General features: G+C 40.7%; 1 protein-coding gene and 1 long non-coding RNA gene across 3 annotated transcripts in view; both read right to left on the bottom strand.

Annotated features, from left to right (window-relative positions):
- Positions 1–26091, bottom strand: part of SND1 (staphylococcal nuclease and tudor domain containing 1) — a 424510-nt gene that overhangs the window by 233248 nt on the left and 165171 nt on the right. The gene's annotated exons all lie outside the window — the stretch shown is intronic.
- On the bottom strand, positions 8126–12927 carry LOC309810345. The gene is made up of 3 exons (XR_014294966.1): positions 10608–12927; positions 10171–10209; positions 8126–8316 (listed from the first exon to the last, which is right to left on the bottom strand). It is a non-coding gene; the product is annotated as an uncharacterized lncRNA (long non-coding RNA).

Here is a 26091-nt window from a genome sequence, read left to right as displayed (position 1 = left end):
CATTATCCATGTTAAACTGAAGCACAGGAGTGAGGTAGCTTTTCCAAGTTCTCATAGCTCGTATGTAGAATTGCTGGTAACCAAAGCCTGCAGTCTGGCAGCTCCCAGAGTCCATGCTCTTATCTATGTGTCTGTACCAAAGAATGCCAAAGGCCCCCCAAAACACTACTGGAAACTGTCCCACAGGTTCCCTGCATGTCACTTCTTACTTCTCCTCAGAGCCACCATCTCCACTGCTTTCCTCTGGAGGATGAAGGCTGAGTGTGGGTCATTTTTCTCCTCTATACAAGTGTCAGTCATGGTCATCTGTGTCCAAAGTTTCCCAGGTCAGCAGCAGTCAGGGGAAATTAAATCACTCCACCCAGAGCTCTCCCTGGAGGAGTTCCAGCCACACAAGCAGCACAAATATACGGATACTCATGCCTTTGTGTAGAATACACACAATGTCACCCAGTCTTGAAAATAACAGCTGTAATAAAGCTAAGCTGAGAGGCTCAGGGATATGAAGAAAGGGGATTTGCTTAATGGCATCTAAGAAGTATTACTGGAGGAAAAAGGATGCTTTTTAAGACATGGATAAAAACAAAAAGGTTAAATTACATTTTCTCTTCAAATATGTGCCAGTCTACAAAGGAAAAGGCCACTCAACAAAAGGCCAAACTGGGAAACCAAAGCAATAAAAGTGGGAGCTAAAGTAGTCACCCAGCCAAGAGTTCCAATCAATTCCTATTGCTCCGGGGGTTAGGTATTGCAAAGTCAGTACAGAAAAGCCACCCTGCATTCACTACGTTCAGAGCACACCTATTTCTCCAGCATGCCCGCGAGCTGCCATTTAGAAGTCACTCAGACAAAGGAAATAAATAAACACTCAGGTAAGTTAACTTAAAGGTGAAAGTTAGAATGGTGAATTGGACTAGTAGAAGTGTATCTTGACCTCAAAGGAGAATGATGAAGAAAAAATATAATTCTTAAGGGATACCTGCCAGTGGCACAAAGAAAAATAGCCCAAAGACACAGCCCTTCTGTTGTATAAATTATCCTTGGTTTCGTTACTAAGAAAAGATTCCAAGAGAGTCAGGTGTTAACATCATAGGCCTTTCTTCCTTTAGATATACCTTTCTCTCCCTGTATTTCACACAGAAGATAGAGGCCTACTAAATGAAACGAAGTCCCTTGATCAAAGGCACAGCGTGCCCAGAGCAATAACACCTAAGGTCAATGTCTGAAACTACACACAGACACTGATCAAAGACCATCCTGACTGCATCTGTGTCCACCTCCAAATCCAGGTCTCTTAACAAAAACAGTGTACGTCTATGCACACAGCCAAGTCCCCAGCCCACAAATACGTATTAGGAAATTAGGTGGTTAGCACTGGATTATAAACCTAGGTCAAAGGCACCAATTACAGCCTAAATTCATGAAGCAAATTGTTTCTCAGCAGCTGCATAGCCAAAGAAGCCCTCTCCCAGACTCAAAGTTCTTCCATTTCCATTACGAATATAGAGATACAAAGTAAAGAAATTTCTCTAGTTCTTCAAAAAATTAAAAATAGAATTACCCTAAGATCTAGCAATTCTACTTCTGGATATATTCAATCCAGGGTCTCAGAAATATTTGTACTCCATGTTCACAGCAGCACTACTCACAATAATCAAAAGGTAGAAGAAACCCAAGTGTCCACTGATGAAGAAACAAAATGCGGTAGATACACACAATGGATTTTTTTCAGCCTTAAAAAGGAAGGAAATTCTGGGTTTCCCTGGTGGCGCAGTGGTTGAGAATCTGCCTGCTAATGCAGAGGACACGGGTTCGAGTTCTGATCTGGGAGGATCCCACATGCCGCGGAGCAACTACGCCCGTGAGCCACAACTACTGAGCCTGCACGTCTGGAGCCTGTGCTCCGCAACAAGAGAGGCCGCGATAGTGAGAGGCCCGCGCACCACGATGAAGAGTGGCCCCCGCTTGCCACAACTAGAGAAAGCCCTCGCACAGAAACGAAGACCCAACACAGCAAAAAAAAAATTAATTAATTAATAAACTCCTACCCCCAACATCTTCTTTTAAAAAAAAAGGAAGGAAATTCTGGCATATGCTATGACTTGAATGAGTCTTGAGGATGTCGTGCTAAGTTATATAAGCCAGTCACAAAAAAGAAATACTGTATGATTCCACTTAAATGAGGTACCTAGAGTAGTCAAACTCAAAGAAACAAAGTAGATGGTGGTTGTTAGGAGCTGCTGGGAGGAGGGAACGGGGAGTTGTTTAATGGGTATACTTTCAGTTTTGCAAGGTAGAGACTGATTGCAGGACAATGTGAATATATTTAACACTACTGAACTGTACACTTTAAAATGGTTAAGATGGTAAATTTTATGTAATGTGCATCTTGCCACAATTATGTGTATGTGTGTGTGTATTTTTTAACTTGGGGTAGTCTACCCACGTAAGCCAGGCAGAGGCCAGACAACTGCAGAATCTCCTTGAAGAATTCAAGAGGATACTTCTATCACTTTCCCAAGAAAATAGATGGTTACCCACAGGCAGTAGTGATTAGAAGTCCTGTACCAAAACCCATTAATAAAGGAGTAGAAGTCTCAGTCATGGAGGACAAATCATTCCATCTTTCTCAGGGTATGAAGTATCTATTTTCTTGCTTTCTAAAAAGAGCCAACTGAAGCTGCATGTCTAGGTGCCACAAGTCTAACTAGATGTACCTGCTTTACCATTTCTCAGAGGCAGCCGTAGAATGGGATAGAGTAGCCTACAGCTCACTGACTTCCTATAAAATTGTCACATAATTTTGGAAATCTTGCACTCTGACACGTTCCCTCTCTGAGGAATAGTCCTCCGTGGAGATCTGTCACATGTAGATCTACCCTTCTGGGGAACTTTTTATTGCCTCCCACCATAATTTCCCACCTCTATCTAGTTCTCCAGAGGAATTTAATCACTGTTGTCCATGCTCTTCTCTAATGAACATTCAGTTTTCACATGCTTCTCTAAGTGGCATTTTTACTGTTGGCAGAAACCTAAATTGGTACATCTTTTGCAGTCAAACTGGCAATTGTACTAACATTTAATATGTGGATGTCTTTTGACCCAACAATTCCACTTCTAGGAATTTAGTCTATAGAAACAAAGATGTATGTACAAGCATTCTGTCCTTTGCATTCATGGTAGTTTAACACAAATGCATAATTACAAGTTGTGATCTAACTCTGACACTAGCCCAAGTTCCAAGTTGGCAGTCACCACGGCAATTTTTTCCCTCTATATTACAAGCATGTCTCAACAAATACGCTGTAGCTGTTGAAAACAAGGGAGATCTATATATTCTGCTATGACAACATGTTCAAATTTTAAAAAGCAAAGGCACAATGGCAGCTATAATCTTATTTGGGGGAATTCAGGGACACACATAGAAACAATCTGGTGGAACTTACCCAACACTGTTAGAAGGGCTTACCTTCAAAGGTACTATTATGGGGCACGTTGAACTTTTCTCACCATAAATTTCTAAAATTTTAAAATTACATTTGGAGGAGAAAAAAAATACGATTGAGTTAAAAATATAAACAAGTAGTAGCTGGAATAAAATACACAACACATACTTTTATTTAAAAACAAACAAAAAACTGGCCTCCTCATAACCAGAGACTTCAATGTTGAATATCTATTTCATCAGACTAGTTCCCAGGATGAGGCCAGGGTCACCACTTAGTAGCGTCTGCCAACCAATAAGGATTATGCAGGGCAGGCTATACACTGTTAGGTGGACACTTCCAGGTGTCCAGGGGCGCCCTGTTTCCATAGCAGGTGGGCATCACTATCTGCAAATGGACTGTCAATCTCACTGTGCACTGATAATGATGCTGCCGCCACCACCTGCCTGCCGTATGTTTTCCCTACTTGTCACGTAACGAGGAACTGCATTTTGGCGTGCTGATCACTGACAAGTCTGATACTACTGCTCAATGTTTGTTATAACTAGCTGCAGCGCTTCATATAGCCGAGGCAGCTACATGATGCCTCACAGGATGCAGGACATAAAATATTGCTTTGCCAACGGGCCACTGACTAAGCCCCCCAATTTTTTAAAAATATAAATTTATTTATTTATTTATTTTTGGCTGCATTGGGTCTTCGTTGCTGTGCACAGGCTTCTCATTGTGGTGGTTTCCCTTGTTGCGGAGCACAGGCTCTAGGTGAGCGGGCTTCAGTAGTTGTGGCTTGTGGGCTCTAAAGCGCAGGCTCAGTACATGGGCTAGGTGCATGGGCTTAGTTGCTCTGAGGCAATGTGGGATCTTCCTGCACCAGGGCTCGAACCCATGCCCGGTGCACTGGCAGGCGGATTCTTAACCACTGATCCACCAGGGAAGCCCCCAACATTTTACAGCAGACTACCCTGTTGTTCTTCCTTTACTTCTAAGTCCAAGAGCTGCTAATCGAAGGGCTGTGGCCCATCCCCAATTCATGCCCTGTGATCCTGTTTCCCATTAGTGGAATAAACAAGGAACACAGACTTCCCACTCTGATACTGAATTTGTTTTGTCTCCCTTAATCATCATGGTATAGTCAATAAAGACTGATGACAACGCCTGGGGTTTCCATTTTTAGCTCTAACATAATGCACAGATTAGCCAAAGGTATGACATCATAGGTCAAGAACTGGTGGTGATGGAACACTGTCTCACAGCAGCAGGTAATCTGAAGATAATGAAATACGGTAAACCATGTTTGGTGTACCAATAATCTGCCTCCACAGTCACTGCTCCTATTAGTAGAACTCTAACTCATGCACTCCTGTCTGTTTATATCAGAGAATCTCAAAATATAACGCTTGTTATCCACACCTAATCAACAGACTGGGAACTCATTTCCAAAAAGAAGGAAAGCAGATTTTCAGAGCCTGACATTATCTTTTTAGGTAAAAGAAAGTGAACACACAACTGTGAAATCAATCAAGCATGTGAACCAAACGTTTATCCCATTAATGATGAGAACATAAAGGTAATTATCCAACAGCACTTTCTATGAATTAGCAAATCACTGGACAAGTATATGCTTCCCTTAATGAGGGGACTCATAGCACATTTCAGCTGCCACTCCCATCCCCACTCTCACCCACCACTCAACTCACTGGACAAAATGCCACCCAGCAGTAACATCAACAAAGAAACACCAAGTACTGCTTGTCATTCATTCAGAAGCCATTCCACCAACAGTCAACAACAGTCAAAAGTATACTAATTTAGTAAATTTTAGTATAACCACAATGCTGTGCAACCACCACCATTATAATTTCAGAATACTTTCATCACCCCAAAAGATACCCTTTACCCATTGAGCACTCATTCCCCATCCCCTGGCCACCACCAATCTACTTATTGTCTCTTTCAATTTGCCTGTTTTGGACATTTCCTTTAAATGGAAACCTACAATAAGTGGTCCTTCGTGTCTCACATCTTTCACATGGTATAATGCTTTCAGGTTCATCCAGGTTGTTCCATATGTCAGTACTTAATTTCCTTTTATGGCAGAGTGTACACAGTGTGTGCACATACCATATTGTGTTTATCCATGAAAAGATACGTTTGAGACTGCAGCCACAACAGAAAGTGCATTGAGAACCACTTTAATAAAATCTCATTATAATGATAAAAATAATTTTTTTTTATAACAAGAAAGTACCTTGAGAATCAGTTGAGAGCAGCTGATACCATATGCAGAACAGCCTACTATCATTGACACAACTAACTAAGCCATCGGAGTCAAATCACATAAGGGAAATATTTGAATCTCCCAACCTGTCTGGTTCAGAGAACCTCAAGCAAATCCATATATTTTTTCTTTTTTTTAAAGCCACTCTTTCATAAAGAGGAAGAAGAAATCTTTCAGGGCCTAAGTATTGTGGGATGGTTCAAATAACCAACCAACCAGCCACTTCAGAGGAAAGCAAACTTCTTCCCAACAGGTCATGTGCTCAGGACAAACAGCAGAGGCACTGTGCAGAATGCCAAAAATTATACAGATACCATCTATGGAAATATTCTTCCAAAAGACACAATCCTGTAAGGCTTTAACCCTCCCACTGGCTACAGCTGCTTCCCAGTTTCCTTGCACACACTCACTCACGATGAACCAGACTATAACTCTGGTTTCAAGGATCCTCATATCTTCATTACTTAGCCTGTTTGAATACATCCTTGGTATCCACAGCAGTGCAGAGCTCTGACCTGTCACATGTGCTCATTTCTATGTGATGGTCTGCATACCAGCTGACCCAATTCCTCTCCTGCCTGCACCAATTCCACAGTGGAAAATGAATGATAAATTCTTCCACAGCACAGAAGGAAAGGAATAAACAGAAAGACTCAATGAGCCCTCCTCCATAATTTAGCACGGAAAGATTTTTTTATTCTTCTGCTACTAAAGAAAAGTCTCCATGTCTTTTAGCACATAAGATAATCTCAAAATAGGAAAACTAGTTTACTCATTACATAACTGTTTGAGCTATAAATTTATTAACCTGATCATCAAAAGACCAGATTAAGAATATACTGAGGATATTTAACAACATTCTGCCACTGTAGAATTACCAACAGAAGTTTAGACAACTCTGTGGGAAAGAATTTAAAGCCAAAACTTCTAGCAGCTCTAGAGGGTAACAGAAAAATGCCCAGTGAGTATAAGAAGAATATACTGATACAACCACCTGCATCACACAACAGTACCAACCTCCAAACACTAGAAAATCACCAACTGAGGCTTCCATCTATAGCCGAGTTTATTGCGATCATTGGCCAAGGTCTAAGGAGAGACTTCTTGAACAATCTTAGAAGAATTGTCTGAAGCCCAATCATTTCACTTCATTGAGTACATTTCAGAACTAGTAGGTATAGGAAATGGAAATCGAACTTACTGTATTAGAGAAAGTGTAGGCAAAACTGCTACGAATACATGCTGAATTTCATATATATGAATGAAATCAAACCGAACAGTAACACATATATCAAAAAAAAACAAGAAAATTTCAGGTTAATTAGGTGAAAAAGAAACGATGGGTCCATAATATATTGTCTATTTTCTCTGTAAAAGATAAACCAAGATGCATAGGTATGTTTAAATCAAATGAAATGATGCACTTATAAATAGAACCTGCATAACAAATGGTTGTAATTGATAGAAGGTTATAAATTGAAATATTTAATAAAATGAGCATTTTGTTAGTGACATCTGATAAAATTCCTGTGAGTAAATGTCATGATAAACATAATACAGTAATTAAATCACTAAAATATTCAATGATAAGTGTGGGGTTCAAAAGCCTAGAAAAACATCCCATAGTTAATAGGAAATTATAAGCATGTTAGAGATACCCTGATCTGGAGCAAATGAGGAAAAGAGAGAAGAATTAACTGGCATTGATCTAATAAGCAACTCCCAAACCTGGAAAGAATGAACATAACCAATTTTTAATAATTCCACAACATATCAGCAACCAATTTATCTGTGAGAGCTTTTTTTTTTTTTAAATACACATTTTTGCTTCTCTTGAATATTGTGAGACTATATTTTAGCTGCTTAGAGATGTCTGGGCTGTGGAGCTGGGGGTGTCACATTAATAACATCTTTAACATAACAGTTACTCAGAAAGATTAAATAATCTGTCCGAAAATTATGCAAGACAGGGCTCTTCTGCAATACGGAATGGCAAACTCATACAATTGGGAATAGGGTAGCTTACAAAGACTGAAAATGGAATATATCTCAGTAGTACGTTACTTTTTAATGATTAAGTTAAAATTTTTATTACTATACAAAGATTTTTTTTATTCCAACTCTTAGTTAGCTGCGCTTTTAAGGGATAAAGTAAAATGAATGACTATTTAAAATCAAATGAAAGGAATCACAGTTATTACCTAAGGCAAGCATATACCACTATGTAAGAAAAAGCAGATTCAGAGGAGTTATGTGAATTACCCAAATTTAAACAGCAATTCAATGAAAGAATTGTAACTACTAGAGCCTAAATATCAGAGCAAATAAAATTTGATATTATAAGAACAGTAATCCACAATAAAAAGTCATTTCAGTATATGAAGCCTGTTATATGCCTGGAGAGACTTACAGTCTAAGAGCCCAAGGTCTTCCAAGTCTGAGAAGCTACCCTTTCAGAAGCTACCCTTAAATACAGGATACAATGCAGGTGGCTGAAGGGGTAATCCATGAGAAGCCTGAGACTTCCAACTTTGGTTATTGTCTCTGGTTCTCTCCAAAACTATCCAACTTATTGCTGTATCTCCTGCTGATCTATAAGCAAGCAAATAAAAAATAAAAATACAAAGAAATGATTTTGTTGCTATGTTGCTTTAAAATAACTAAGGGAATAATGGAAGGTTAAAATTAAGCATTAAGAACTAGACTAAATGAAATATATGGAGAAGAATAAAATTAAAGTTTAAAATTAGAATTAAAATCTCAAAAACCAGAAGTATGACTTTTTAAATGGGAGAAAATATATGGGTCTTAAAAGGAGGGAAGCTACTATACTTCTTAAATGACCAAATCCTGTGTAAAAAAGCACTCAACATCAATTAAGACTTATTATACACGAATTATAAATAAATTTTACATAAAAGAAGCTTTTTTGCCCTTAACACTTCTAAACTTTAGATCCTCCCAAATCTAGAAGTCTGATTCTGTATGCTCAGTGAATCTCGTTGATTATACAGTATGGCATGTTTAGCGAAACATAAAATAAAGCCACAGTACCATAGTTCAAAAAATTAAGATGAACACAAATTGGTGAAATAAATTATCATACAATCATAGAATAAAATTACACAGCCATTGTAATTATTACTTTAAGAAATTTCATTTAAGGATGTGAGGAAATGTTCAGGTTATGCTGTCAATTGAAAAAATAAAGACATATAGATTTATTTGTATGTTTATATTTGAATCAGAGAAAATACCTCAAAATGTTAACAGTGCTTTGAATCTTTTAATTTTCCTTTATACTTTCCCAATTTAATATAACAAACATACATTGCTTTTATAATCAGGAAACAAAAACCCACAGAAGGAAACAAAAGATCATCACAGTTAAGGTGTGGTCCAAGGTAACAGGAATCACACTAGTAAAAAGCATAACCAGTGTGTCACTGATAATAGGGGAGACTTGATTCCCTGGCTCCAATTCTCCAGAAGGCTTGGAATCAACTGAAAAATTTTTATTTGGTGCTCGCATGTTCCTACTTCCCTATTTTCAAAAATAACTTACAAATTATAGTAACCGAGTCTAACATTCTAAAAACCAGAGAAAGTATGTGGTGAATACTTAACCTGAGAAGGAAGTCCATGGGGTCACTCCCAAAGAAGAAAGGTCAAGAAAGAGGTCTGTAAAGCTTTCCAAAGTGAAGAACTAAAGAAATAAGATGGTCAACAGTAGCAAGATGACTAGAGGGACTTCCCAGGGGGTCTAGTGGTTAAGACTCCACCTTCCAATGCAGGGGGTGTGGGTTCCATTCCTGGTAGGGGAAACTATGATCCCACATGCTGCGCAGTGCAGCCAAAAAAAAAAAAAAGACTAGAATTACTCAAAATAAAGACACTCCATGGCTCAAGAAGACAAAATACAAATGTCTTTATGCATTCCCATTTGTATCTGTGGAAACTGCATAAGGACCCTTCATCTTTTCCTAGCAGTGCGAATGCTACCTCTACTAGAGTGATGACAAGACCAGCACCATGAAAATGGATGAAGATCAGAATTTACATTCTAGGCTGTATAGCCAAAGTGAATCCTAAACCTAAATTGGTTTAGTCCTTAGAACTGGCAGGTAATTTTGGAGGCCAACAAATGACAATAGTGCTGAGGATGTACCTGGCCTAACTCATTTCAATCAATTTTGGTTAATATGCACTTTATTGTAAAAAGGACACCACTTAGAATCAGTGGAAACTTGAGAGTAACTACGGAGAAATGACAATATAATATGGCACTAACTGAACAATCAGTTTATCTACATCTTTTAATAAAGCCACATCTCTACTTCATTTTGTTCTCAATATACCTCTTATCTAGTACTAGCATAAATCATTAATTGCTATAAGCAATCAAGAATCATCACTCTGTAATACAAAAAATAACAAATCTCTCACCTGAAGTGTCAGTGAAGTACTTTAAACAAAACATGTTACCTATGGGATTAGAAATAAATCCATTTCACAATATTACCTCAAATGTAATCAATCTTTGAATTCGACCTCTTAATAGTAAACCAAGTGGCAATAATATATTGAAATGCTAGATTAATTAATCGAGTGTTCATCTGGGAGTTGAAAAGCAGGACAGTCAACATTTATTTCTAACTGATCATCAAACAGCTGTGCTTGTTGGATAGGTAAGTTCAGGAGACAGAGACTTCAATTTGGGGCTTCAAGCTTGAGACTTTCAGAGAGACTGGGGGTTAAGAAAGAATGCTGGATGGGGCATACTTTGTCCTTTATTTAGCTTACTCTGGGTCACAGTAAATTAAGTTCTCATCATATCTCCTGCCACTTCCCATGGAAATTCTATCAAGATATAAAAAATGTACCTGGAATCTCAGAAAAGAAGCAAACTGGATGTTAAGAGTACTCTCCAAGCTCTCCCTTCCCCAGGTCCACTCCCACTTCCTCTGAGTCAGGCAGATCCAAGTCAGTGTCACTGAGCACTTGGGGATCAAAAAGTTTTTCTTAAAAAGAAGGGCAAACAATAGACTGTCATATTGTTAGATTGGTTTTTTTTTTAAGATGATGCTGGGGGTAGGAGTTTATTAATTAATTTATTTATTTTTGCTGTGTTGGGTCTTCGTTTCTGTGCGAGGGCTTTCTCTAGTTGTGGCAAGCAGGGGCCACTCTTCATCACGGTGTGCGGGCCCCTCACTATCGTGGCCTCTCTTCTTGCGGAGCACAGGCTCCAGACGCGCAGGCTCAGCAGTTGTCGCTCACGGGCCCAGTTGCTCCGCAGCATGTGGGATCTTCCCGGACCAGGGCTCGAACCCATGTCCCCTGAATTAGCAGGCAGATTCTCAACCACTGCACCACCAGGGAAGCCCTAGATTGATTTTAAAGGCAACAGAGGGGGGCTTCCCTGGTGGCACAGTGGCTAAGAATCGCCTGCCAATGCAGGAGACATGGGTTCGAGCCCTGCTCCAGGAATATTTCACATGCCACAAAGCAACTAAGCCCATGCACCACAACTACGGAGTCTGTGCTCTAGAGTTCATGAGCCACAACTACTGAGCCCACGTGTCAAAACTACTGAAGCCCGCGCGCCTAGAGCCAGTGCTCCACAACAAGAGAAGCCACTGCAATGAGAAGCCCATGCACTCACTGCAACCAAGAGTAGTCCCTGCTCGCCACAACTAGAGAAAGCCCGCGCGCAGCAATGAGGACCCAACGCAGCCAAAAATAATAAATAAATAAAATAAATAAATTTAAAAAAAGATAAAGGCAACAGATGCTAAAGAAAATAAAATGATGGCCGTCTTTCTCTCATTCAACCTTATCAGGACACAGAAGACAGCAAGTTCACGTTTTATTTGTCATATTATATACTGCTCCCTGTTCTTAATTTTCCTAAGCCCTGACTCAGTAGTTTGCTATTATCGATTGAGCTCTTACAATATGCTGAGCACTGCACTAAGTGCTTTCCATATATTACCTCATTTAATGCTCATGACAGGACTGAATTACGTAATGCTACCCCAGAGATTCAAACACATGTTTACCTGGATCCAAAAGTCCATGTGCTAAACCACGACAAACAGCCAAAAATAGGATATTGATTATATACTCACTAAATATTAAATGATAGAAGTAGCTCATGTAGAAGTCAATTTAATGACACAGGGAAACCACCATACTGAAGGTTACAAAACACTAAGTACCATGTAACTAATAGCTAAGTTGAAAATTATGCAAATACCCAAATGCATAAAAAGACTGGAATAATATACACTCAAGTATTAACAGATGTTACCCCTGGGTGGTAGTTTCTTTTTGCTTTAACTTTTCTTTCAAAAACATTTCTTTTAGAATGAACAAGTGTTGCTTCTGTCACTGATAAAACAGGCAGTACATGTTATTTATGGCAAAACAGCAAAAACAAAATATACTATCATGAACAAGAACAGAATGGACACTATCCCCAATATTAGCAGATTTCATAATTACATTTTCAAATAGGAAAATTATGGTCACAGAGGAAACTAGGCTGAAAACAGCAACAACTCTTTAGTACTTTTAAGCATGTAAAATGAAATATAAACGCAGAGATACCATTTTTCCTAATACATACGAAATTTTAACTATTTATGATACCAGTATTTGAAGAATACCCCCCAAAAACACATCTGTCTATATAGGCCTAAAAGATTTACAAGGAAATAATACTAGTTGTTTCTGAGAAGGTAAACTCAATTGGTAAAGGACCAGGATAGAAGGGAGCTCTTCAGTTTTATAGCCTTTATCAGCATTTCAGTTTTGAACCAAACGAATGTATTACCTACTCAAATAATTAACATAAAAAATAAGCAAGGACCTTCAAGACGCTAGAGGAGTAAGACATAGAGATCACCTTCTTCCCCACAAATATATCAAAAATACTTCTACAAGTGGAACAACTCCTACAGAACACCTACTGAACGCTGGCAGAAAACCTCAAACTTCCCAAAAGCCGTGTGGTTGAAAGGGTCTTGGTGCTCCGGCCAGGTGTCAGGCCTGTGCCTCTGAGGTGGGAGAGCGGACTTTAGGACACTGGTCCAACAGAGACCTCCCAGCTCCACGTAGTATCAAACGGCAAAAGTTCTCCCAGGGATCTCCATCTCAACACTAAGACCCAGCTCCAGTCAATGACCAGCAAGGTACAGTGCTGGACACCCTATGCCAAACAACCATCAAGACAGGAACACAACCCCACCCATTAGCACAGAGGCTGCCTAAAATCATAAGAAGGTCTAAAACACACCACCAGACGAGGTCCTGCCCATCAGAAAGACAAGATCCCGTCTCATCCACGAGAACACAGGCACCAGTCCCCTCCACCAGGAAGCCTACACAACCCACTGAACCAACCTTACCCACTGGGGGCAGACACCAAAAACAACAGGAACTACGAACCTGCAGCCTATGAAAAGGAGACCCCAAACACAGTAAGTTAAGCAAAATGAGAAGACAAAGAAACACACAGCAGATGAAGGAGCAAGGTAAAGCACTAACAGACCAAATTAAGAGGAAACAGGCAGTCTACCTGAAAAAGAACTCAGAGTAATGAGAGTAAAGATGACCCCAAATCGTGGAAATCGAATAGAAAAAACCCAAGAAATGTTTAAAAAGGACCCAGAAGAACTAAAGAGCAAACAAACAATGATCAAAAACACAATAAATGAAAGTAAAAATTCTCTAGAAGGAATCAATAGCAGAATTAACTGAGGCAGAAGAAAGGATATGTGACCTGGAAGATAAAATAGTGGGAATAACTACTGCAGAGCAGAATAAAGAAAAAAGAATGAAAAGAAATGAGGACAGTCTCAGAGGCCTCTGGGACAACATTAAACACACCAACATTCGAATTACAGGGGTCCCAGAAGAAGAAGAGAAAAAGAAAGGGACTGAGAAAATATTTGAAGAGATTATACTTGAAAACTTCCCTAATATGGGAAAGGAAATAGTTAGTCAAGCCCAGGAAGCACAGAGACTCCCATACAGGATAAATCCAAGGAGAAACAGGCCAAGGCACACATTAATCAAACTATCAAAAATTAAATACAAAGTAAAATTACTAAAAGCAGCAAGGGAAAAGCAACAAATAACACACAAGGGAATCCCCATAAGCTTAACAGCTGATCTTTCAGCAGAAACTCTGCAAGCCAGAAGGGAGTGGCAGGACATATTTAAAGTGATGAAAAGGAAAAACCTAAAACCAAGATTACTCCACCCGGCAAGGATCTCATTCAGATTCAGCGGAGAAATTAAAACCTTTACAGACAAGCAAAAGCTAAGAGAATTCAGCACCACCAAACCAGCTTTACAACAAACGCTAAAGGAACTTCTCTAGGCAGGAAACACAAGAGAAGGAAAACCCCTACAATAACAAACCCAAAACAATTAAGAAAATGGTAATAGGAACATACATATCAATAACTACCTTAAATGTAAATGGATTAAATGCTCCAACCAAAAGACACAGACTGGCTGAATGGATTCAAAAATGAGACCCGTATAAATGCTGTCTACAAGAGACCCACTTCAGACCTAGGGACACAACAGACTGAAAGTGAGGGTGTGGGAAAAGATATTCCATGCAAATGGGAATCAAAAGAAAGCTGGAGTAGCAATACTCATATCAGACAAAATAGACTTTAAAATAAAGACTATTACAAGAGACAAAGAAGGACACTACATAATGATCAAGGGATCCATCCAAGAAGAAGATATAACAATTGTAAATATTTATGCACCCAACATAGAAGCACCTCAATACATAAGGCACATGCTAACAGCCATAAAAGGGGATATCGACAGTAACACAGTAATAGTAGGGGACGTTAACACCCCACTTTCACCAACACACCGATCATCCAAAATGAAAATAAGGAAACACAAGCTTGAAATAATACATCAGACAAGATGGACTTAATTGATATTTATGGGACATTGCACCCAAAAAGAACAGAATACACTTTCTTCTCAAGTGCTCCTGGAATATTCTCCAGGATAGATCACACCTTGGGTCACAAATCAAGCCTTGGTAAAATTAAGAAAACTGAAATCGTATCAAATATCATTTCCAACCACAACGTTATGAGACTAGATATCAATTAAAGGAAAAAAACTGTAAAAAAAAAAAACAAAAAAAAAACACATGAAGGCTAAACAATACACTACTAAATAACCAAGACATCACTGAAGAAACCAAAGAGGAAATCAAAAAACACCTAGAAACAAATGACAATGAAAACACGACGACCCAAAACCTATGGGATGCAGCAAAAGCAGTTCTAAGAGGGAAGTTTATAGCAATACAATCCTACCTCAAGAAACAAGAAAAATGTCAAATACACAACCTAACCTCACACCTAAAGCAATTAGAGAAAGAAGAACAAAAAAAATCCAGGGGCTTCCCTGGTGGCGCAGTGGTTGAGAGTCCACCTGCTGATGCAGGGGACACGGGTTCGTGCCCCAGTCTGGGAAGATCCCACATGTCGCGGAGCGGCTGGGCCCGTGAGCCATGGCCACTGAGCCTGCGCTCTGCAACGGGAGAGGCCACAACAGTGAGAGGCCCGCGTACCACAAAAACAAACCAAAACAAAACAAAAAAACCCAAAGCTAGCAGAAGGAAAGAAATCATAAAAATAAAATGAGAAATAAATGAAAAAGAAATGAAGGACACAATAGCAAAAATCGATAAAACTAAAAGCTGGTTCTTTGAGAAGATAAACAAAATTGATAAACCATTAGCCAGACTCATCAAGAAAAAAAAAAGGAAAAGACTCATATCAACAGAATTAGAAATGAAAAAGAAGTAACAATAGACGCTGCAGAAATACAAAGGATCATGAGAGATTACTACAAGCAACTCTATGCCAATAAAATGGACAACCTGGAAGAAATGGAAAATATAAACAGACCAACCACAAGCACTGAAATTGAGACTGTGATTAAAAATCTTCCAACGAACAGAAGCTCAGGACCACATGGCTTCACAGGCGAATTCTATCAAACATTTAGAAATAGCTAACACCTATCCTTCTCAAACCCTTCCAAAATATAGCAGAGGGAGAGACACTCTCAAACTCATTCTACAAGGCCACCATCACCCTGATACCAAAACCAGACAAAGATGTCACAAAGAAAGAAAACTACAGGCCAATATCACTGATGAACATAGATGCAAAAATCCTCAACAAAATACTAGCAAATAGAATCCAACAGCACATTAAAAGGATCATACACCATGATCAAGTGGGGTTTATTCCAGGAATGCAAGGATTCTTCAATACATGCAAATCAATCAATGTGATACACCATATTAACAAATTGAAGGAGAAAAACCATATGATCACCTCAATAGATGCAGAAAGAGCTTTTGACAAAATTCAACACCCATTTATGATAAAAACCCTCCAGAAAGTAGGCATAGAGGGAACTTACCTCAACATAATAAAGGCCGTATATGACAAACCCACAGCCAACAGTGCTCTCAAGGGAGAAAAGTGGAAACCATTTCCTCTAAAATCAGGAACAAGACAAGGTTGCCCACTCTCACCACTATTATTCTACATAGTTTTGGAAGTCCTAGGCACAGCAATCAAAGAAGAAAAAGAAATAAAAGGAATCCAAATCGGAAAAGAAAGAGTAAAGCTGTCACTGTTTGCAGATGACATGATACTATACACAGAGAATCCTAACGATGCTACCAGAAAACTACTAGAGCTCATCAATGGATTTGGTAAAGTAGCAGGATCCAAAATTAACACACAGAAATCTCTTGCATTCCTATACACTAATATGAAAAATCTGAAACAGAAATTAAGGAAACACTCCCATTTACCACTGCAACATAAAGAATAAAATATCTAGGAATCAACCTACCTAAGGAGACAAAAGACCTGTATGCAGAAAATTATAAGACACCTATGAAAGAAATTAAAGATGATACAAATAGATGGAGAGATATACCATGTTCTTGGATTTGAAGAATCAACGCTGCGAAAATGACTATACTACCCAAAGCAATCTACAAATTCAATGCAATCCCTATCAAACTACCAATGGCATTTTTCACAGAACTAGAACAAAAAATTTCACAATTTCTATGGAAACACAAAAGACCCTGAATAGCCAAAGCAATCTTGAGAAAGAAAAACGGAGCTGGAGGAATCAGTCTCCCTGACTTCAGACTATAGTACAAAGCTACAGTAATCAAGACAGTATGGTACTGGCACAAAAACAGAAAGATCAATGGAACAGGATAGAAAGCCCAGAGATAAACCCACGCACATATGGTCACCTTATCTTTGATAAAGGAGGCAAGAATATACAATGGAGAAAAGACAGCCTCTTCAATAAATGGTGCTGGGAAAACTGGACAGCTACATGTAAAAGAATGAAATTAGAACACTCCTTAACACCATACACAAAAATAAACTCAAAATGGATTAAAGACCTAAATGTAAGGCCAGACACGATAAAACTCTTAGAGGAAAACATAGGCAGAACACTCTATGACATAAATCACAACAATATCCTTTTTGACCCACCTCCTAGAAAAATGGAAATTAAAACAAAAATGAACAAATGGGATCTAATGAAACTCAAAACCTTTTGCACAGCAAAGGGAACCATAAACAGGATGAAAAGACAACCCTCAGAATGGGAGAAAATACTTGAAAACAAAGCAACTGACAAAGGATTAATCTCCAAAGTTTACAAGCAGCTCATGCAGCTCAATATCAAAAAAACAAACAACCCACTCCAAAAATGGGCAGAAGACCTAAATAGACATTTCTCCAAAGAAGATATACAGACTGCCAACAAACACATGAAAGGATGCTCAACATCACTAATCATTAGAGAAATGCACATCAAAACTACAATGAGGTATCACCTCCCACCAGTCAGAATGGCCATCATCAAAAAATCTACAAACAATAAATGCTGGAGAGGGTGTGGAGAAAAGGAAACCCTCTTGCACTGTTGGTGGGAATGTAAATTGGTACAGCCACTATGGAGAACAGTACAGAGGTTCCTTAAAAAACTTAAAATAGAACTACCATACGACCCAGCAATCTCGCTAGTGGGCATATACCGTGAGAAAACTGTAAGTCAAAAAGAGTCAGGTACCACAATGTTCACTGCAGCTCTATTTACAATAGCCAGGATATGGAACCAACCTAAGTGTCCATCAACAAAGAAATGGATAAAGAAGATGTGGCACATATATACAATGGAATATTACTCAGCCATAAAAAGAAACGAAATTGAGTTATTTGTAGTGAGGTGGATGGACCTAGAGTCTGTCATACAGAGTGAAGTAAGTCAGAAGGAGAAAAACAAATACCGTATGCTAACACATATATATGGAATCTAAAAAAAAAAAAAATGGTTCTGAAGAACCTAGGGGCAGGACAGGAATAAAGACGTAGACATAGAGAATGGAGTTGAGGACACGGAGAGGGGGAATGGTAAGCTGGGACGAAGCGAGAGAGTGGCATGGACATATATACACTACCAATTGTAAAATAGATAGCTAGTGGGAAGCAGCTGCATAGCACAGGGAGATTGGCTCGGTGCTTTGTGTCCACCTAGAGGGCTGGGATAGGGAGGGTGGATGGCAGACGTAAGAGGGAGGGGATATGGGGTTATATGTATATGTATAGCTGATTCACTTTGTTATAAAGCAGAAACTAACACAACATTGTAAAGCAATTATACTCCAATAAAGATGTTAAAAAAAAATAAGCAAGCCCCTCAACACACACACACACACACACACACACACACGAGAAAAACTTAAAACAATGTTATTGGTTTCCTAGCAAAGCAAAATATCTAGAAAAAAATACCTAAAAGATAAAAGATATGTTATCTAATTTAAATGTCAGCCTATTTTATACAATAGTTTGTCAAAAATATCCTACGTTTCCATACTGGCTTTCCTGCCAAATGACTTCAAAATGTCTGTTTCAGCGAATGAAACAACAAAAAGGATTTAGTTTCTTGATTTGACTTTGAAAATCTTTAGGAGAAAATAAAAAAAGATGCACTGCTTTATCCATATATGTCCTTTCTAAAAATGACACCTCCATCTATTTCTTTTTTTAAAGTTAAGAACATGTTATATAAAACAACCAAAAAATGTTTCAAATTATATCTTCCTGGCTCTTTAAAAATTAAATTTAAAAATTCTGTAAGGAAAAGTATCTTTGCTCGCCATAGGTACACATCAATGCAAAGAGGAATCTCTGCAAGAAAAGGAAGAAACAAGAACCCCAAAAACATCAACCTGGACACACAGGGGTGGAGGACAGGGATAATGACTTGGAGTCAAGGAAGAAACGATCAAATCCAAATGCCAATTCCAGGAAGGTAGACCATCCAAGGAAAACACACTTCCCACATATTTGGAAGTAGGTCCCAGTGTCATCCAAACAGTTATTCTTTTCTTAGTGAGTACAATGTGCAAGCACGCCACAAGGTCTTGTGCTTGGAGCAGCATCAAACTGACATATTACCAGAGCACCTAGCAAGGACACACACACCCTGGCCCACTGACTACAATCCCTCAGGGAAGGGCAATCCAGACTAAAAGCACTGACCAACAGTTTCTTCCTCACCCATGTTTTCCCTTTTCCAGAAACAAGGGAAGTAACAGTTAAAGCAGGCAGACAATTTAAAATGTATCACAACATCATCTAGCCTGTCAAATTCTGTGTTCATCCGAGACGGCCCAAGGAGAAACCAGAACTGCCAAGCAAACCAAGTGGACCTTGTTCAGAGAGAAGCTGATGCTTTGTCAGCTTTGGTCATGGACCAAGTTCCATGCTGCTGGGAGGACGAATAGAAACAAGAAAAGATGATATTCAGCACATCACTTTTTTTCCTCTTAAGGCCAGAAAGGTCCCAGGGATCCAGGGCAACGGCCAAGTCAGACAGTATGGCAGATGGGGTGTGTGTATTGGAAAATGAGAGCTACTACAGGCTTGGAATTTTGAAGCTGTTCCTGTTGCCGGTCTGAGCACCTTTGAGGAGGGGGATGGTAAATGCAAGGCGGAAGGAGGGGAGGGAAAAGGAAGGAAAACCACCAGAAGGTTAGAGAGACGGAAGGAAAGGAATGGGGAGTATGTGTTGGTACAGGAGGAGATATTAAAGACTATCAATACCACATTCACTCTCTGAAGGGCAAGAGAGACATCATAAATCTACCTAGACTTAGTGATCTTATAACCATTTTCCCTTCGGGAAGCTATGATGAGCGACCACCAAAGCAGAAGCACGGAAGAGCAGCAACACCACTCATCTTTGTCTCTCATCTTCAAAAACTCTCCCATGCTGGGGAGCTCAAACCGCACAGAGCTTTTCTTCCACACAGCTGGCAGCACCACTGGCAATGGGAGAAACTAGTAGAAAATGTGAAAAGGCTCTAGGCTGCCTCAGAGTCAGTCACTGTGACGCATTTGGTTTCCAAAGCCATTATTTCAAAACGTAGTCAACTGATGAGTGATGGAGGGAAACGAAACACCAGCCCCCAAGTGGGAGAAAATCATTTGACAACAGAGGTCCCAGAAAAGGGAGAAGAGAGGTCCTTGCCCCAATGGGAAACTTGCCTGTGACCACAACCACAACAGTTTAAACTTTAAATTTCAGTTGAGAAGACAGAAAAGATACTGTGACCATAACTCAGTAACATAAGTATAGCACGAAAAGAATGAATTCAATCTCCTAGCTTTCTCTTGGGGAGGTAGCAGTCTGGTTGGTAAAAGATAATTAAAGCCACACCATAAAGGTGGTGGAGATTTATCTTCAACACATGCAAACATAACCCTCAAATCTTGTGTTCTGGCTACCACAGGTATCCCCATTCATTGTTATTTAAAATAAATCTTTGGTGTCAAAAGATTAAACTTTCAGAACCGTAAAAGGATCAGGTAGACCAACTCAGCAAAAACAGGGCAAAAACATGTTCACTCCCCTTTTACCGACAAGGAAATTAAGGAAATATAATAAAATAAAAGGAACCATCATCCAAGGTCATGGAGTTAGGTGAACAAGGACTAGATGTACTTCATACTTCAGGTCCCTTGGCTCCAGGAACCCAAGTTTTCCCACCTCCATCCCAGGCAAGGGGAAGCGACCTGCCCTCCCCAGGGTGACTACCAGGAAAACTACACAGTGATTGGTAGATGACCGTTACGTCAGGGAGTCTGGTCAGAGACACCAGGATGACCAGTTGACCCTTTCTGGATTCTTTAAGATCTTACAAAAATAGATTCCTTTGTATTTTACAAATGAAGAAAATAAGGCAGACTGGAAGAAATAAACTCATCCTAAGTGTAAGAATTTGAACATACACAATATTCAGCCGCATATCTTCTAGCCTCTGAGGTCACAGAAATGTCCTACCTCTTCATTGTAATGTGGGCTGACAACTGTAGACAATGCTACAGGTCTGCATTTGAGGTGCTAGTTTCTATTTCCATCCTAGGAACTTACAAGGTTCCATCCTTTGTGCCCTGCCCAAAAGTTATTCCTAATGCAGCTGTCTGCTTCCATGCCCTCCCTAACCTGGCACACCTGGGGAGTCACAGCTGTCAAAATAACGCCCCTTTTACAAATGAAGAAACAGAGACGACAGGAATGCACAGACCATACAGTTAGGGATGCATCTCTCAGCTCTTAAGATTCACTAGGAAAGTTAAGAAGCTTCCCCAGCTCACACCAACAGCCTGTGGCAATATTTCACCAAAACATTCAACCAATTTCTTTTTTTTTTTGCAGTATGTGGGCCTCTCACTGTTGTGGCCTCTCCCGTTGCGGAGCACAGGCTCCGGACGCGCAGGCTCAACAGCCACGGCTCATGGGCCCAGCCGCTCCCCGGCATGTGGGACCTTCCCAGACTGGGGCACGAACCCGTGTCCCCTGCATCGGCAGGCGGACTCTCAACTACTGTGCCACCAGGGAAGCCCCAACCAATTTCTAATCAGGGCTCAGGTCACTCTGCTATTTACTTACCTCCTCTCCTCCTTTCCTTATATTCCCTCCCCCTCCCTCTTTTTTGGATAAAGGGGTGTCAGAGATTTACAGGCTGCAGAAACTGGGCCTCGTGAGGGGAAAATCTGATGCTTAATGGGCCTCTCCTGCCCAGTCCCCCCCGCCCAACCCTCACATCGAAGTCTAGCCTGACAGGCTCTGAGGAGCTGGGCTCAGCAGCAACCCGCCAGGCTAAAAGTTATCCGACACACCGCAGAAATGGCCAAGCGGAGCCAGTTAGGGACTTATTTACTTCCAATATATTTGGACTACTGTTGGAGAAGACGGACATCATGAAGCCCAGGTCCCAGGGAATGGGAACGTCAGGGAGCAGTCAGGGGCCATCAAGCGTCTGTCACTTAGAGGTTTAAAATCACAATGAATGATGCAAGTGAAAAATATTAACTCACTGCCTACTAGTTGGGTAAATCCCTCTGTCAAAAATCATTTTTCAAGAGAACAAATTATAAATGCTGCACATTTTCAAAAAGACAAAGAAACAGCCCCAAAGTTGACCTCCTGCACTAAGGAGTGGCTGCTTGGGCTGCCTCACGAAGAGCCCACAGGGAGGGTGGCCTCGCAGGCATCCAGCACGCTGCCAGTGGGGGAGCAATTAGTTCATAACCATTAACTCATATCCAGAAAAACAAAAACATCCTTATTCTACCTGTTTTTTTTTTTTTTTTTTTTTTTTTTTTGCAGTACGCAGGCCTCTCACTGCTGTGGCCTCTCCCGTTGCGGAGCACAGGCTCCGTCCCCACAGGCTCAGCGGCCATGGCTCACGGGCCCAGCCGCTCTGCGGCATGTGGGATCCTCCCGGACCAGGGCACGAACCCGTGTCCCCCTGCATCGGCAGGCGGACTCTCAACCACTGCGCCACCAGGGAAGCCCTCTACCTGTTTTAAAGGTCTTGGTTTTTATTTGTCAGACAGAGCTATGCCTGAAGTCTCGTTGAAGTGGGGCTCGAGGTCTATATTGTACGAGGAAATTAAAGAAGACAGGTCACAGGAAAACCATCTGTCCAGCTTAGAGCTACGCCATGAGCTTTCTACATCCCTTCTCTATATTCAAAGACTTCCAGTCTTTCTTAAGAACTGCCAGATAGAGGACAAATCCCACCACCTCTGTAAAGGCTTACTGGGGAATCCTAATCTGATTCTTGACATCAGGAGCTGAGAGCTGAAGAAAGGGTCAGACAGGCTCTTTGCCCCATAGAGAGTGAGGGAGGTCAGACCTGGGAACAGATATTCCAGAAATGGGCACAGGGGAGTAATAGGACAGACAGCCTCCGACATTACATGGGGAGCCAGGAATACGGAACCGTGCTAAGATTCTTACAGAAAAAGAAGTGTGAAAGCAAGAAGCTGTGAAAGGGCTTGGCATGTCAACACAAGGGTGAGAAGTTATTTGTGACGTATCATATGGAGGGTAGAGTAGGAAGTAAGACTGGAAATGGAAACATCCCTAAATGACATTATGCTATTTTATATATAACCGGCTTTCCTTTACCTTCATTTAAGGAGTCATATGCTTTTCTGCAGCCATCTGGGTGTCCCCAGAGTCTGTGAGATGACCATGACTGTGCATATAGAAAGCGATTCTGACAGCAACATGAAAGATGGCAGACTAGAAGGAGAACTACTTAAGATGCAGTTGCACTGATTGAGAGATAAGGAGCATACAGACCAGTAGCCATGGGTAATACTGTGAAAAGGAAGACTTGGAAGTGATAACTATGGCAGAATCAGATGAAACTGGGATGCGGAGACTGCTGATATTAAAGTTTGGGATAACAGGTGGGTGGTGACATTATTTAAGACCAACAACAAAGGTAGCCCAGGCAGTTTGTGAGCAGGGAAGAAACTCGTATGGAAGCCAAGAACTACATTTTAGACATAATAGATGACAGCTATCTACTGGCATCTGTATTTGGGTATCTAGTATTCAGCAGCTGGAAACTGATCTTAAGGCAGAGAAAGAAATCAGGGGTGGAAATATTCATATATAAGAGACAGCTGAAGCCATTAAGTGCAAAGGTCACACAGCAGGTGTGACCTCTCGTCTCTGAAAGACAACTATGATCTGTACAATTCACATTAATATTAATCCAATCCTGCCAAGAGACATGTTTCTTATCTCAGTTATTCAAATCTGTTCTTATTCAACTTCACACATTTTGATGTAATCTTATCACAGTTAGACTGTAGGCAACTTGTGACAGAGATGATATTTTATTCTTATTTTTCCTCCAAAAAAGGTATCCAACCACCATGTGCCTTTTCTAAACTATTAGTTCCATGAGAACAGGTGTTTGTAAGGCTCAATCCCCAATGTCTTGAACAAGGTGTGGTATGGAGTAGTTGCTCAAGAAATAGTTCCTGAATGAATAATAAAAATGAGTTTTCTTCCCCAGGCTGCCACTTCCGGCCTTCTCCTAGGGACTGAGTCCTCCAAAAGGATAAACCTACTCAACCTTTGTCTTCAGAAGAGGACCACCTGCTCATCAGCCCAGCCCAGTCACTTTTTGCAGTCAGAAGAGGTGGGAAGGCAAAGTTGCAGAAAAATTTTCCGGTCCAAAATGACCAGATTAAAGACAAACCTGAGATTCCTAGAGTTACAGAAGAACACTCATGCACAGTTCCCCATAGCACACACCCTAAGCAGGCAACATGTTACACATGGTCTTATTAGTCCTAATGTCCTATTCATCAGCCTGAAATGGGATGAGCATGGTTCATCAAAAGCTCCTGCCAGGAATGATTTCTCCCAGGGTGTGTCATATTTCAAAACACTAATGATCAAAGTCCAAGTGATGGAGGCCCCCCCACCCCGTGAGTGTGGCAGCCCTCTTAAGTGGACATCAGCACTCATCCTTCAAGGAAGGGAAACAGGACAGAAGCCCGAGGGTGAGCCTACCAACAACTCTAGAAATGTTGTCTCAAGTATTAATTACTCTATACCAATTGTCAGCTGGTCTGAAGATGGAACAGCATTAAAGCCCAGGAGGAGTAACGACGGAAAGAATAAACACAAATACCGAAAGACAAGACAGTCTTGTACAAAACTGAAAAACGAGAACTCTAGCCAAGAGTCAACTAGCCAGATAGACAAAGAAGCTAACCTGGGCTTCCCTGGTGGCCCAGTGGTTAAGAATCTGCCTGCCAAGGCAGGAGACACGGGTTCGAGAACTGGTCCGGGAAGATCCCACATACCGTGGAGCGACTAAGCCTGTGCGCCACAACTACTGAGCCTGAGAGCCACAACTACGAGCCCGCATGCCACAACTACTGCAGCCCACACGCCCAGAGCCTATGCTCCGCAACAAGAGAAGCCACCTCAAGAAGAAGCCCGCGCACCGCAACGAAGAGTAGCCCCCGCTCGCTGCAACTAGATAGAGTAAGCCTGCATGCAGCAACGAAGACCCAATGCAGCCATAAATAAATAAATAAATAAATAAATTTTTAAAATTAGAAAAAAAAAAAAAAGGAAGCTAACCTACATTTCCGCTGCCTTACTTTCCTAGGGTTGCTGTAACCCAAGCACCACAAACTGGTTGGCTTACAACAGAAATTTACTCTAATGACTTCGGAAGCCTCAAGTCTGACTTCAAGATGTACACAGGGCCGATGCGCCCTCTGAAGGCTCTAGGGAAGAATCCTTCCTTGCCTCTTCCTAGCTACTGGTGGCTCCTGGCCGTCTCCTTGGCGTTCCATGCGGCAGCTGTGTCACTTCAATCTCCATCTCCACTGTCAGGTGTCCTTCCTTCTCTGTCTGTGTCCTACCCTCCTCTAAGGAAGGCACAGGTCTTTGGGTTCAGACCCCACCCTAATCCAGCAGGATCTCATTTTAACCCATTACATCTGTGAAGACCCTATTTCCAGATAAGGTCACATTCTGAGGTTCTAAAAGGACATGAATTCTGAGGGGACACTATTCATCCCGCTACAGCCATCATTATGAAAACACCAGGAAAGACCATCCAAGCCAGCAATCCTCATGGGGTAGAATTGCAGCTCTTTAGGAATACCTGAAAATTTGCCGGAGAAAAGGTAACTGGTAAGTGAAAGCAAAACGGCAGTTCCACATATCAACAAAAGAACTCGATTCAGTAAGAACCAGAAGTTTTGCTCAGATTTTAAACGCATGAAAACAAGGAGCACATAGCCTTTGAGCTCACAACCGCATGGCCTTAATTATGAAGCTGCAGCCCTAAGACACCACTTCAGTCACCCAGTTGAGGAGAATTGGAGGGGGGCTTCCCTGGTGGTGCAGTGGTTGAAAGTCCGC

This window comes from Mesoplodon mirus (assembly GCF_964341445.2).
Source record: "Mesoplodon mirus genome assembly, chromosome: 9".
In the NCBI taxonomy this organism is placed as follows: Eukaryota; Metazoa; Chordata; class Mammalia; order Artiodactyla; family Ziphiidae; genus Mesoplodon; species Mesoplodon mirus.
This window is presented reverse-complemented; position numbering and strand designations above follow the sequence as displayed.